The following is a 12,425-nucleotide window of genomic DNA, read 5'->3' on the forward strand; positions in this document are numbered from 1 at the left end:
GTTGTTCTTTATATGTTCAAGGACTAGTGGAATGACCAAGCATGAAGTGGCCAAAGGAAGAAGTCACACGAGTCTGTCTTACACAGTTGTCACTAAGCCAAGATGGATGAAAGGTGATCATCCAAAGTAAATGATACTTCTTGCCTTGGTATGCCTTTGTGTTACAGCACCACTGTCTGATAAAGCCATAGAAACTCCTAGCTCACATCTGCAAAATATAAAAAGCAGTAGTCCCACTAAATTTTGGTGAAAGCATATAATAACTAAGGAAATTTTTTAAAAAAATCTATAGCTTGACTTTATGCATCAGACTTGTGTTCAGCTCTTCTTTATTTCTGGTGCGTTTCATTCTGAGTAAATAGGCTGTCAGTTTCAAATTCACGTTTTATGACAACAGAATTGTCCAAAAAGGATTGCCAGGGTTATGTGTGTCGTGTGTGTGTAAGTAAGTATATTTAATGGTCCTCTCCAATATTTATTTTCATGATAAATTATCATCAGTAGGCAAGAGGATAAACATTTTGGGCACAGTCATAAACTATCATGTCAGAATTGTTTTCCTGATTACTCAGTAATATCCTGATGAAACTAGGTGGTCTGAAGGAAGCTAGTGCCTCACGGATGGATTTTTAAGGCCTCTGGAAAATGAAAGTGACCATGCTGTGTGTCAGATTCCTTTAGCCAGTCTAGACAATCCCTTTAAGCAATTCCTTCAGGCAAACAGTGCATGCTACACTGTTTTAGGGCAGTGACTGCAAAAGTTACTGTGGGAGAGTAAGAAGCCAGTAGTAATGTAAATCTACTCCTCCCCCACCTCCTGTCTTAGAGGACTATTAACAAAAAGACTGTTAACACATGACTAATTGGATGCAGGACTGCAGCCAAATTGTACCATCACGAGTCTTATTTTATTCCAGCCAGTTCTGAACACTTGACTTGTTTCCCAGCACATTCAAGCCAGTTTTCAACACATAAGAAAGACACTTAAAATAATATTTTTCAGTTCATTCCCCCAACCCATCCAAGTGTAAGTTCTTTTCTATAATGAGGGAAATATCTAGGGCACCACACAATGTTTCAGTGAGCTGGTTTGGTGCTTTATGAGTTTTGGTGTCCGCAGTGGAAAAGACTGAACACATTTCTTTGGGGATCATGTTGATGCTGCCACTCATCACAGATGAACTAATGCAAATGCTTTGGTCACTGTGCGCAACTGGAGTGAACTGAACTACATACAGATCAAATGTGTTTCATTAGCAGTTTGTTTTTAAATGCACAATCAAACATTTCCATAAAGCTTTTTATGTACTTAGGGGTAAACTGTAATGGAATAAATGCAAGCAGAAAGCAAAACAAAGAAATCTTGCAGTGAGTTAGGGTGTTTGTTTCTCTTAATGTGTCATACATGGTGTTAATGCATTCTTATAATACGGCCAAGACAGTTGTGTTCAAAGTCAGATTTTATAAATCTTGATATAAATCTAACCTGCTTGGAAGGCATTAGCTTCTCCTGACAGAGCAGAACTTTTTACATTCACAGTGTGCTGTTTTGCAAAGTGGGAAATCATAATCCCTCCCTCTCAGCAGTTAATACCCTGATTCTGTTGGTTACAAGATTGGCAGGTTGGCACATCGAGACCCAAGTGCTGTGAGATGGGGTGAGCTCCCATCACTAGCCCCAGCTTTTGCCAACCTAGCAGTTCAAAAGCATATAAAAGTACAAGCAGATAAATAGGTACCACTTTGGTGGGAAGGTAAAAGCATTCTGCGCAGGCATGCTGGCCATGTGACCCACAGAGTAGTCTTTGACATCACTCTTTGGCTCAGAAATGGAGAGGAGGACCACCCCCTACAGCCAGACCCTACAGGACAGCCTTGTGAAAGGGGAAACCTTTACTTTTAATACAACCTTTGACCTCCCAAATATTTTGGACTTCAGCTCCCACACTTAAAGGCATCTGGGAAACTGAAGTGTAAGCCAAGAAAGGGTCACTGAGAAACAAGAATGAGTGCCAGCATTTTCAGGGAAATCCTAAGGTACGTGGAAGAACAGCAGATTTTTTTTTTTTAAAGACCAAATGGGTCAACCCTCCACCAAATATAGTACCAGTGATGGTGAACCTATGGCACGTGTGCCAGAGGTGGCACTCAGAGCCCTCTCTGTGGGCACATGTGCCATCGCCCCAGCACAGAGTTTGCCAGAGTTTGTTACTGGAAAGCCAGAGGGACATGGCACTTTGCAATAAATAAGTGGTTTGGGTTGCGATTTGGGCACTCGGCCTCTAAAAGGTTCACCATCACTGAAATATACAGTTGGCCTTTCTTGTTTGCGGCTTTGATTTGTGTGTGTGTGATGTGCTTTTGTTTCTGAGTTATGGCAGCCCTAAGGTGAACCTATCATAGGGTTTTCTTGACAAGTTTTGTTCAGAGGAGGTTTGCCATTGCCTTCTCCTACGTATAGACAACCATAAACCAGATTTCTTTGTAAATGTGATTATTCATGGATTTCATTAATATGCTCTCTCTAGGAATCTCAAGGTCCCCCAGCACAACTCTGTGGTCAACATCTGCCAAACATTGCGCTAGTGAGAACACTTCTCTAGGCATTTGTAGGTACTCCAGTGCAATTCTGCGCTCAACCTCCAGTGGATGTTGATCACAGAGTTGTGCTAGAGGACCTAGAGATTTTTAGAGATGTGTTCTCTTAGGTAAAAAATATAATAGCTTTTTATTTGTGGTTTTTTTTTCACTTCCATGGGGCTCTTGAGGCCCTAACCCCAACAAATGTGAAAGGTCCATCGTATATGAGAGAGAGAAGGTGGAGGAGTGAATGAACTCAGTGAAAACTGTGTATGCTCACTATTCAGGAAATGTTGACTATTTGCTGGGAAAGAAAGAAAAAAGGAAAACTGGATTGGGAGTAAAGAATCTCCCGGTTTCAGCCTCCTTAACAACTACAGTATTGAGGAGGAGAACATGAATGAAGAAGATGAAGAACACTGAAGAAGAGCATTCCTGGTAGGCATACAAAGCACAAATTTTGTTGCAGGTGTCCCTTGTGATGGGTGTATGTTAATGGAATGAGATCAGCCCTCAAATACAACAGTGATTTCTTCCTGTTCAGACGACTATATGTATGTAGAGTAAAAGACTAATAGATAAAAAAGAAAGATATATATATTTACCCCCCAAATTGCCTGAAAGGAACCTGTGATTCTTAGGAGATCCAGAATGCTGTGATAGCCATTGAGCCAAGAGATAAAGGGTCTGTAGCAAAAATGGATACCCCTGCTGTCACTATTAGCTACAGAAAACAAAAAACAAACCACCCTTTAATTGACTTATAGAGCAAGGTGTGTGTTTTCTAGTTGGATTATGCTTATAAAACACTGGGGGGGGGCTTTAAAATAAGATTTGTGCTCCTCATGTGCATTGTGTAAACCACAGAAAAGAAATAACATTAAAAAAAACACCCAACAGCATAACATGAACATCACTACCAATGCAGCATTATGAACATGGAGAGAAAATTATATTCTTAATGTAAGATTTGATGGCTCTTCTTTTCTTTTTGATGTATCCTCATCTTTGTCGGGTAGGTTATTTTTCTTTGAAACGTAAGTGAACCTGAGTCGATTGCACAATCCAGTGTAATTTGTACAAGTTGTAGTATTAAATACAGCCATTAGTAGCTGCTGCCACACTGCAGAATTAATGCAGTTTGACACTGGTTTAACTCTCATGGCTCTATCCTATGGAATCCTGGTATTTGTAATTTGTTGTAGAATCAGAGCTCTCTGAGAGAGACGGCTAAATATTTCACAAAACCCTAGAATTGCATGCCTAATAAAGGTTGACTGACTGACTGACTGAACCCTAGAATTCCATAGCATTAAGCCCTGACAGTCAAGTGGTGTCAAACTGCAGTGTAGATGCAGCAATGATAGCTGAGCTAGGATCTCTGCCCTTACCCTAGCGTTTTACATATTGGGCCATACCCTCTAATATGCTAAAGGCTCACTACATCCTTGTTACCACAGGTAATCAGAGCTTTGAAAATCTCTCTGGCCAGTGGTCACACTAGCTGACAGATATCAGGTGCTGTAGTCAAAGAAATTAATTTTTCAAAGCTCTTTTACTAGTTTCATTGCTTTCGGACAGAGAGAACTGAGGAAGAACTAGGCAATGATGCCTGGTTAGAAGCAATGAAACATCCTGGAGTGAATTTCATTTGGAAGGCAGTTGGGCAGCATCTGAAGAGGATGAAATTGAATCTCTGTGTTATCCTCTGAGATCGTTGGCCCATTGAGCCTGCTTTTGAGTCCAGTCTCCTTGTAGGTTAGAATATGAGTGACAGATTTTCCATGTTGTCTGCTTTTTCCTTTGCAATGCGATTGTGTTACTTTGCCTGCACAATGGGTACCAAATGGGGCAGAGTGAATGTGAGGTGATTCTGCCAAGCTGATGATAGTCTCTCAATGCCTCTGAAGGGCAAGGAACACTTTCTTCTTTACTTACCTGCTTTCCTTTGTATTGCAGAAAATAAAGGGGCAAATAAAATCTGCACTCTAATAGGCTAAAGAAAAATCTTGTCTGGAATTCACTATCACATTACAGATGTGTACACTTAGAGTTACACACCCATAACTAATTCGTATTCATGGTCCCTAGATAGTCATGATGTAGCATTATTGTTACAATTATCATAGAATCATAGAATCATAGAGTTGGAAGAGACCACAAGACCATAAGACGATGCTGCCCTCATTGTCCATACAGAAGCAGCTCTGCAGCACCTAACATCTTGTTTTGCTACAGCTGCAGAGCTCTTTAGGCTGGAAGTCAGCCTGAAGAAAACGGAAGTTCTCTACCAGCCGGCATCTCAGGAAGAACACTACCATCCCCACATCACTGTAGGCAAATCTGTGCTTAAGTCTGTCCAGCAGTTCACCTACCTGGGAAGCATCATCTCCTCAGACGCCAAGATTGATAAAGAGATCGATCACAGACTAGCAAAGGCATATAGTGCATTCGGAAGGCTTCACAAAAGAGTCTGGAGTAACAAACACTTGAGGCGAAGCACAAAAACCAGTGTGTATAGAGCCATTGTACTGTCTATTCTCCTTTATGGGTCTGAAACATGGGTCACCTGTCGCCAACAACTACGACTCCTTGAACGCTTTCATCAGCGCTGTTTATGCACAATTCTAAATATACACTAGACTGACTATGTGACTAATGTTGCTGTTCTTGAGCAAGCAGGGATCACCAGCATTGAGACCATGCTATTGAGAATGCAGCTGCGCTGGGCAGGACACATTTCTAGGATGAAGGATCGCCTCCCAAAAATAGTATTCTACGGTGAACTCACCACGGGTCAGTGTAAGAGGGGCAACCCAAAGAAGAGATACAAGGACTCCCTGAAACAACATCTCAGGCTCGCCCAAATTGATCACCAACAATGGTCCACCCTGGGCTCGCATCGGGAGGCATGGAGACGCACTATCCACAATGCTGCAGCCTTTTTCGAAAACTCACACCGAATGAGTCTTGAAGAGAAACGACAACACAGAAAGAACCACAACCCAGAAACATCACCCAAGGAGACTTTCTGCTGTGCTTTCTGCAACTGGACTTGTTTATCTCGGATTGGCCTTTTTAGTCATCAACGTGCTTGTAGAAAGCACGGGATGAGTCCTTCCTGAATCTTCGTTCATGAAGGAAGGCCAGAGAGAGAGTGATAAGACTTCCAAACCTGCTTTACCAAGCATCAGTCACTGCGAGCAATGCAGATCTGCTTTCCTATTGATCAGAGAACATCATACTGACCTTTCTACCTTTCACAATTCCTCCTTGAACCAGAGATTGCTGGCAGGAAGGGTGGGTTGGAAACTATAGGAATATTTTGTATCCTTATTAAGCAGTATGCAGTTAGGGTAACATATGCTCGTGGTAGAAACTGGAGAAATACTCCAGATACTCATGTAAGGTAAAAAAAAAAAAAAAGGAGACTTAGGCCTGTTACAGACTGCCAAAATAAAGCTGCTTCAGGTCTCTTTGGAGGTATGCTATTTAAATGATGCATGGGTCCTAAGAGTCCGGAGGTCGCGCCAAAGCCACACTCCATTCCTAAGCACCGGAGTGCAGCTTTGGTACAGCTTCCGGATTCTTAGGATGCATGCATCATTTAAACAGCATACCTCCAAAGAGATCCAAAGCAGCTTTATTTTGGCAGTCTGTAACAGGCCTTACTGTATGTACTCATTTACAAGTTTAAAAAATTAATCAAAAAATTGACTCAAAAACCTGGGTCCACTTCTCCATGGACTTTAGCTCTTATTAAAAAAAGGAACATGCCCTTCTCTGAGTTGAGTAGCAAAAGACGAGAGCTTAGTCCATGCTGAGAGCACCTAAAAGAAACACAAACCTCTTCTGCTCTCTCTGCCATGGCAGTGCTTCTGGCTTCTTGTTTGACCATTTAAAGCTCCACATGACCTAGTTCCCCTCTATCCTTTATCTTTCTTTCTTTTTTTTTTTTCCTACCAGCCTGCTTAGGTTCTACTTTCAAGGAACTCTAGGCTTCTGATTCAACCAAGGATTTCTTCTTTCTTGGCTCGGCTTTGTCCTTTCTCACTTGCTGCTCCATACTCTTGGAACGGTCTCTCTGAACATTTCGTCTGAATTGGATGGGCTGGATCCATAATTCATGGAAGCCATAATCTACACCAACAAGGTAACAGGTTTTTCAGAAATCCTGAAACTGGTAGTTCCACTTGTTCAGACATAGGAAACTATTCTCAGTGTGTGATCATATTCAGAACATTTGATACTATCTATTTGTATCAAACCCATTCCTTGATTCAGGCCAGTGTTAGAATATTGAACCCCACTCTGGAAGCAGGGCAGGATATAAACCCCATAAATAAGTAAGTAAGTAAGTAAGTAAGAATGTTAGCATCCCAGGAATACTACTGTGTGTTTACATGGGCAAAGACACTTGGTCTATGACCTTAGATGATAGAGGAACGATGGAATAATAATGTCTTCATCTCGTATACTTATGGTGAAATTAAATTCTTACTTCTGACAGCACCAGGCCTTATAGTTCATATGATGATTCTGGTATGCATTATGTATTTAAAAAATAAATATCCATGCTATATATAGGACTGCACACACGGTTCTATTGTGTTCATTTTGGCTTCACAATAACTTTCTTTGGTGTGGATTAGATTGCAAGAAGGTGATTATGCCAAGGTCACGCAGTGAACATCATGTCTGAGTAATGATTTCTTAGTCTAATACTCCAATTGCTTTATACATATGGACTCTTATGATTAGACCCATTTGCCTTGCCCATCCATTCAAACTGCTTCACAGCTAATTTTGGGCTGGTGGAAACAGCCACAGAAATGCCTGGAAGAAATCCAGATTGTCTAATGATTATCTATGACATTAGTTACACACTGGAACCTTTGTGGTAGTCCTGCTTCACACAACTTCCACTGCTTGCCCCAAGACTTAGTTGTGGAATGTATGGAGCTAATTAATTAATTGTTTTCTATTTTTAAATCATCCTTCATCCAAGCTAGGCTGCCAGGTTAGGAGCAGGCCAGGTACTGACATTTCAGGACCTCAAGCTGAAAGAGAGGGCCACTTTGGATCCTGTATGAGAAAGGCAGCATATAAATCAAATAATAAATGAATAAACAAGACACTTCCTCATGATGGAGTGCTACCCTGGTGGGACTGGTGGTTTATTAAGCTGCAGCCACAGTTGCTCAGAGTATGTCATTCACATAAACACACAAAGTCTAACAAAGGGGAAGATATTTCTCTGGTTACAAATTAAAGTTTTCCAAACTGTTTGTTGAACAATAAAAAAATCTCAAACTTTCCTAGCTTGCTTTTTAAAAACATTTTTGTAAGCAGTGCTTTTAAGAATACTCGGGAAATGCAGACCAACCAAAGAATGTTTTCCAAGCTCTGCCTTTGAACACAAAACCCCAAAACATTCCCGAATCTGTTTTTAATGGGTTGCTACCATTAGCCAGATCTTCTTACATGGCAAACCCTCTCTGAGTCTGAAGAAACTCGCCAAGAAAACCTTAGTATTGCTATAAGTAAAAAATGACTTGGAGGCACACAACAAACAACAACAACAACAACAAAAACAACAAATTCTGGCCAAGTTTTATTTGCATTTTTAGAAATATTTCTATTCTGGAATCCTCACTTCTTCCCCAGAATAGGAATCCTAACATTGCTACTAACAATCCTCCAAAATTTAGGGAATGGGGAGCTGATAATGCTGGATGGACCAACAAGTCAATGGAGTAATTAATATTATCTATGATGTTTATCACACTATGCTCTTAAAGAGCTACTATTCCAGTGTGACTCCTCTAGCAGCCTCCTGTTGCATGCTGGGATTGGCAGTTTTAAGGAGCTGAACTTCTCTGCCTGAGAATTCAGAAGCAAGACCTACTGAGATTAATGAGATTTACAGAGCTGTATCTGCACTGTAGAAATAATCCAGTTTGATACCATTTTAACATCTATGCTATGGAATTCTGGGTTTTGTAGTTTTGTGAGATATTTAGCCTTCTCTGTCAGAGAGCTCTGGTGCCACAACAAACTACAAACCCCAGTATTCCACAGGATTGAGCCATGGCAGTTAAAGCAGTGTTGAACAGGATTATTTCTGCAGTGTGGATGAAGGCCAGTTTTAAAATGTTGAAAATCTAACATATTCCAGTCATGGTTTCAAAGTTTTATTTGGCACTGGGCAAAGAAGAAAGAGTTGGAGAGATGAGAGTTGGGGGGAGAAAGAAAAGGATGAGTGTATCTAGGAGAAACTGGAATGGAAGGAGAATGTTAGAGAGAGAGAAAGAAGCAAAGAGGGGAAAATATAAATGAAGACTCAAAAAATGACAATGGAGGGAAGGAGAAAGAGGACAGGGAGAGATTAAGGGGACTGGAAAAGAAGGTAGGATGTAAATCCTTTGTGAAGTATGATGAGCAAAGAAACCCAAAACATTGCCAAGCTCTGAACTGAACTATGCATAAATCGACTCCAAATCTTTACAATGTCTTGACCAATAAACTTTAACATTGCGGCAGAATTTAAGTAACAGTGTCCTCCAATCTTTGATGAGGAAGGCATTGAAAAAAATGGGAGTACCAATAAAAACAAGCGTCTATCTCTGCTTGTAAAGAACAAATTTTCTCTGGTAAAGGAACCTAGAGGGAAGCAGTTTCAAGCCTTTTCTCCCTCCCTCCCTCCACCTTGAGATTTTTGTTTTATGCTGTATAAATAATTTTGGGGATATACTTCCTGAATGGTACAAGACTGATAAGGCAGTAACAAGTGAGACTAGAGAAACGATAGCTGAAATTTCTCCCCAAACTGTACTTTCAGTCCTTTTGTGGAACATCTGACATGAAGCAGCAGTAATTTTATTAGGAAGTCCAAGCGGATTAAGCAATTTAGTTACAACCTAATTAAGAGGAATTTAATGTCCTCTCTCTGAAATGGTAGCACAATTCTCTATTCTTGTCAATCACTTAATTGGGAGAACTACATTAGTATGCAAAGCCTGTAGTGAATTTAGCCCTGAAATTGTCCTTTTTCTCTGTGAGTGTCAGGGCATTGTGATGGATGTGCCAATGAGGCAAAGGATTTCTTTATGTGTGAGGTAACATCTGAGCCAAAAGGCTGAACTATCCCCCCTGGGAGTTAGTACTTCACTGTAAGCAATGAGTTACTGACACCATGAGTTACTGCACCAGGTGACACCAACCCTAGTGGTGCCACTGCTACAAACTCCAGGATTCTATAGGATGGAGCCATGGCAGTTAAAGTAGTGTCAAACAACATTCTTTCCACAATGTAGATGCACCCTGTATCACCAACTGATCTTTCTAGTTGTTCATTTATTGCTGTTTTGCAGTGGATTGGTGCTCCCTAACTTAGGAGACATCCATACTGATTGAAAGGTTCCAGATTTTGTTCCTGTACTTTCTGATTTTATATTGGATTAAAATCCAAACTGACCTTTAAAACAAAATCTGGGACTTTCTGGTCTTTTTAATCAGTCGTGATGCACCCTGGAACAAAAGATCAGGTCAAGTGTATGTGTTCGTAAGGATGGAAAGACCTCCCCACCCCCCAAAAAAATCTGAATTGAAGAGTTTGTAAAACGAGATCCTACACTTTGAGGCAGCTTCTCCCAATCTGACAGTTCACAGACTTGTTAGACTCCTGCTAACAAGTCTGGGTTTTGAAGTTCATATGGGCTTTGTAGTCTATATGGAAGGGGGGGGGAGAAGCTAGGCTGGAGACAGACAAGATTAAAAAGGATAGAAAAAGACCTCTGAAGGATCCAATAACAAAATGTACTCCCTTAAGGTCAACAGTGAAAGCCTCCATACCATTCTCTGTAAATCCCATGGTCTGGGCCAACATTAATATTTCAGGCAATATTTTCATTAATTTAATCAAATACAAAATTGTAATTATTAATATTTATGGTAGCAAGTTAATTTTCAAGCTTGTAACATCCAATATTATCAAATTGATTTTCAAACGTAATGCTTCAAGGACCTCTCTGCGCTAGGCATTTAGCACTGGCTCTGGAGGACTGTTTGTTGGGTGTTTTGGCCTGGGAGGTTCCCAAGAGCAAAAAAGGCCCTTCCAGTGTGTGTGTATGTGTGTACATCTGAAAACTCAGGAAAGACTAAAGACTCACATCAGCCCCTTTTGCACTGCAATCACAGTAAAATAAATAAATAAATAAATAAAACAGCAACCAACCTCTGTTATTTCAGTTATCATCGCAATGTGATTGTCTTTCCAATGTCTGAGGGAACAGTTTCAAAGCTTTGTAGCCTTGACTTAACCTTTAAAAAAAATAATACTTGAGACTGTGTTGCTCCAAAACTGTGCAAAAACCTTAGGACTTTAAAAAAAAATAGCGAGGGGGAGGGGGAAAGGGAGGAGGAGGGGACAGTGACACCATCAAGTTTATCACACTAGCGAGATTTCGCAGGAAAACAGGAGTTAAACTAGATTTAAACCAAAGAAAACCCAGAAATGCTCAAAGTTTATCACACAATGTCACAATTAACGTGAAGTTAATCTGAACTCAAAGCAGAAGGAACCAGCAGCTTTTTATTTTCAGAACAACCTGAAAGTAAAAAAGCTGTCATTTTTTTCTGCCTTGTGTTCAGATTAACTTCATGTTATTTCACTTGGGCAATGCTTAGTGTGATAAACTAACCGAATTTGCAAATTTGGTTTAAATTTGAATGTACTTTAAATCACATTTTACTCCAGATTTCCCCCGGGATCTCCCCTAGTTTGATAAAGCGCCATGTGACTGGCAATTGTGCACATGCCCTGGGAATAGCTTTTTGAACCTGGGGCATCACACGATTGGCAGCTCATTCACAGGTTTCCCTCATGAATGAGAAGGGACAGCTCAGGGAACAGGACAGGACAGGTACAGGAGGGAAGTGGCATAGTGTGATCACTGTCACCAGTGCTGCTTCCCTCCCAGTGAAATCATGGTTTAAAAGATGTGTACAATAAAGCCCTTGTAAATTCTGTAAGATCTGTAAGTTAGTTTGCTATCTTATTCCCATTTACTTGGGGCAAAGCCCCATTAAACTATGAAGCTTATCGCACACATATTTTCCCTGTTATGGGAATGGGAAGGGGGTGCTCGGGGATGCGCATGACCGAGAAAAAATGGATTTTATTGCACAGCAAATCATCCTCAAAATGGCCCCATTCCATCCACCAGCACCAAGCCATCCCCATTCAATGCTGAAGCACGCCATTTTGGTCGGCCAGAAGTTTTCTGACCCAAAAATTTGATGCACCTCAGCACTGAATGGGGATGGCTTGGCACCGGAGGACAGAACGGAGCAATTTTGAGGATGATTTGCTGTGTGATAAAATCTGTTTTTTCTCGGTCGCGTGCAGCCCCGAGCATCCACTTCCCATTCCCATAATGGGAGAAATAATGTGTGCGATAAGCTTCTTAGTGAGTTTTGGCATAGACTCCAGTTCAAAAAAAAAACTTCATTTATATACAGCAGTCCCAGTCAGCTTAGCTAGTGGTGAGGCATGATGGGGATTGTAGTTCAACAACAGGAGGGCCAGAGGTTCGCCACTCCTAAGTACTTATTGTACTGTCTAGCTAAATTTCTGTTTGCAACTGTCAGTTCTTTTCCCAGTATTGTGAAGGAGTTTGTAGCATGGAAGAATATCATCTAACCAGGTAGCTATTATTATTTTAAGAACTATCATGTGGATTGGGTTCTTATATGTTACTTTTGTTTTCCTTAAGTACAGTTTCTATGCTATGTAAGGACACTGTCTTGACAAATCAGTGGGGTAGCATTCCATTTCCCATTAA

This window comes from Sceloporus undulatus, chromosome 1 (genome assembly GCF_019175285.1).
Source record: "Sceloporus undulatus isolate JIND9_A2432 ecotype Alabama chromosome 1, SceUnd_v1.1, whole genome shotgun sequence".
NCBI lineage: Eukaryota > Metazoa > Chordata > Lepidosauria > Squamata > Phrynosomatidae > Sceloporus > Sceloporus undulatus.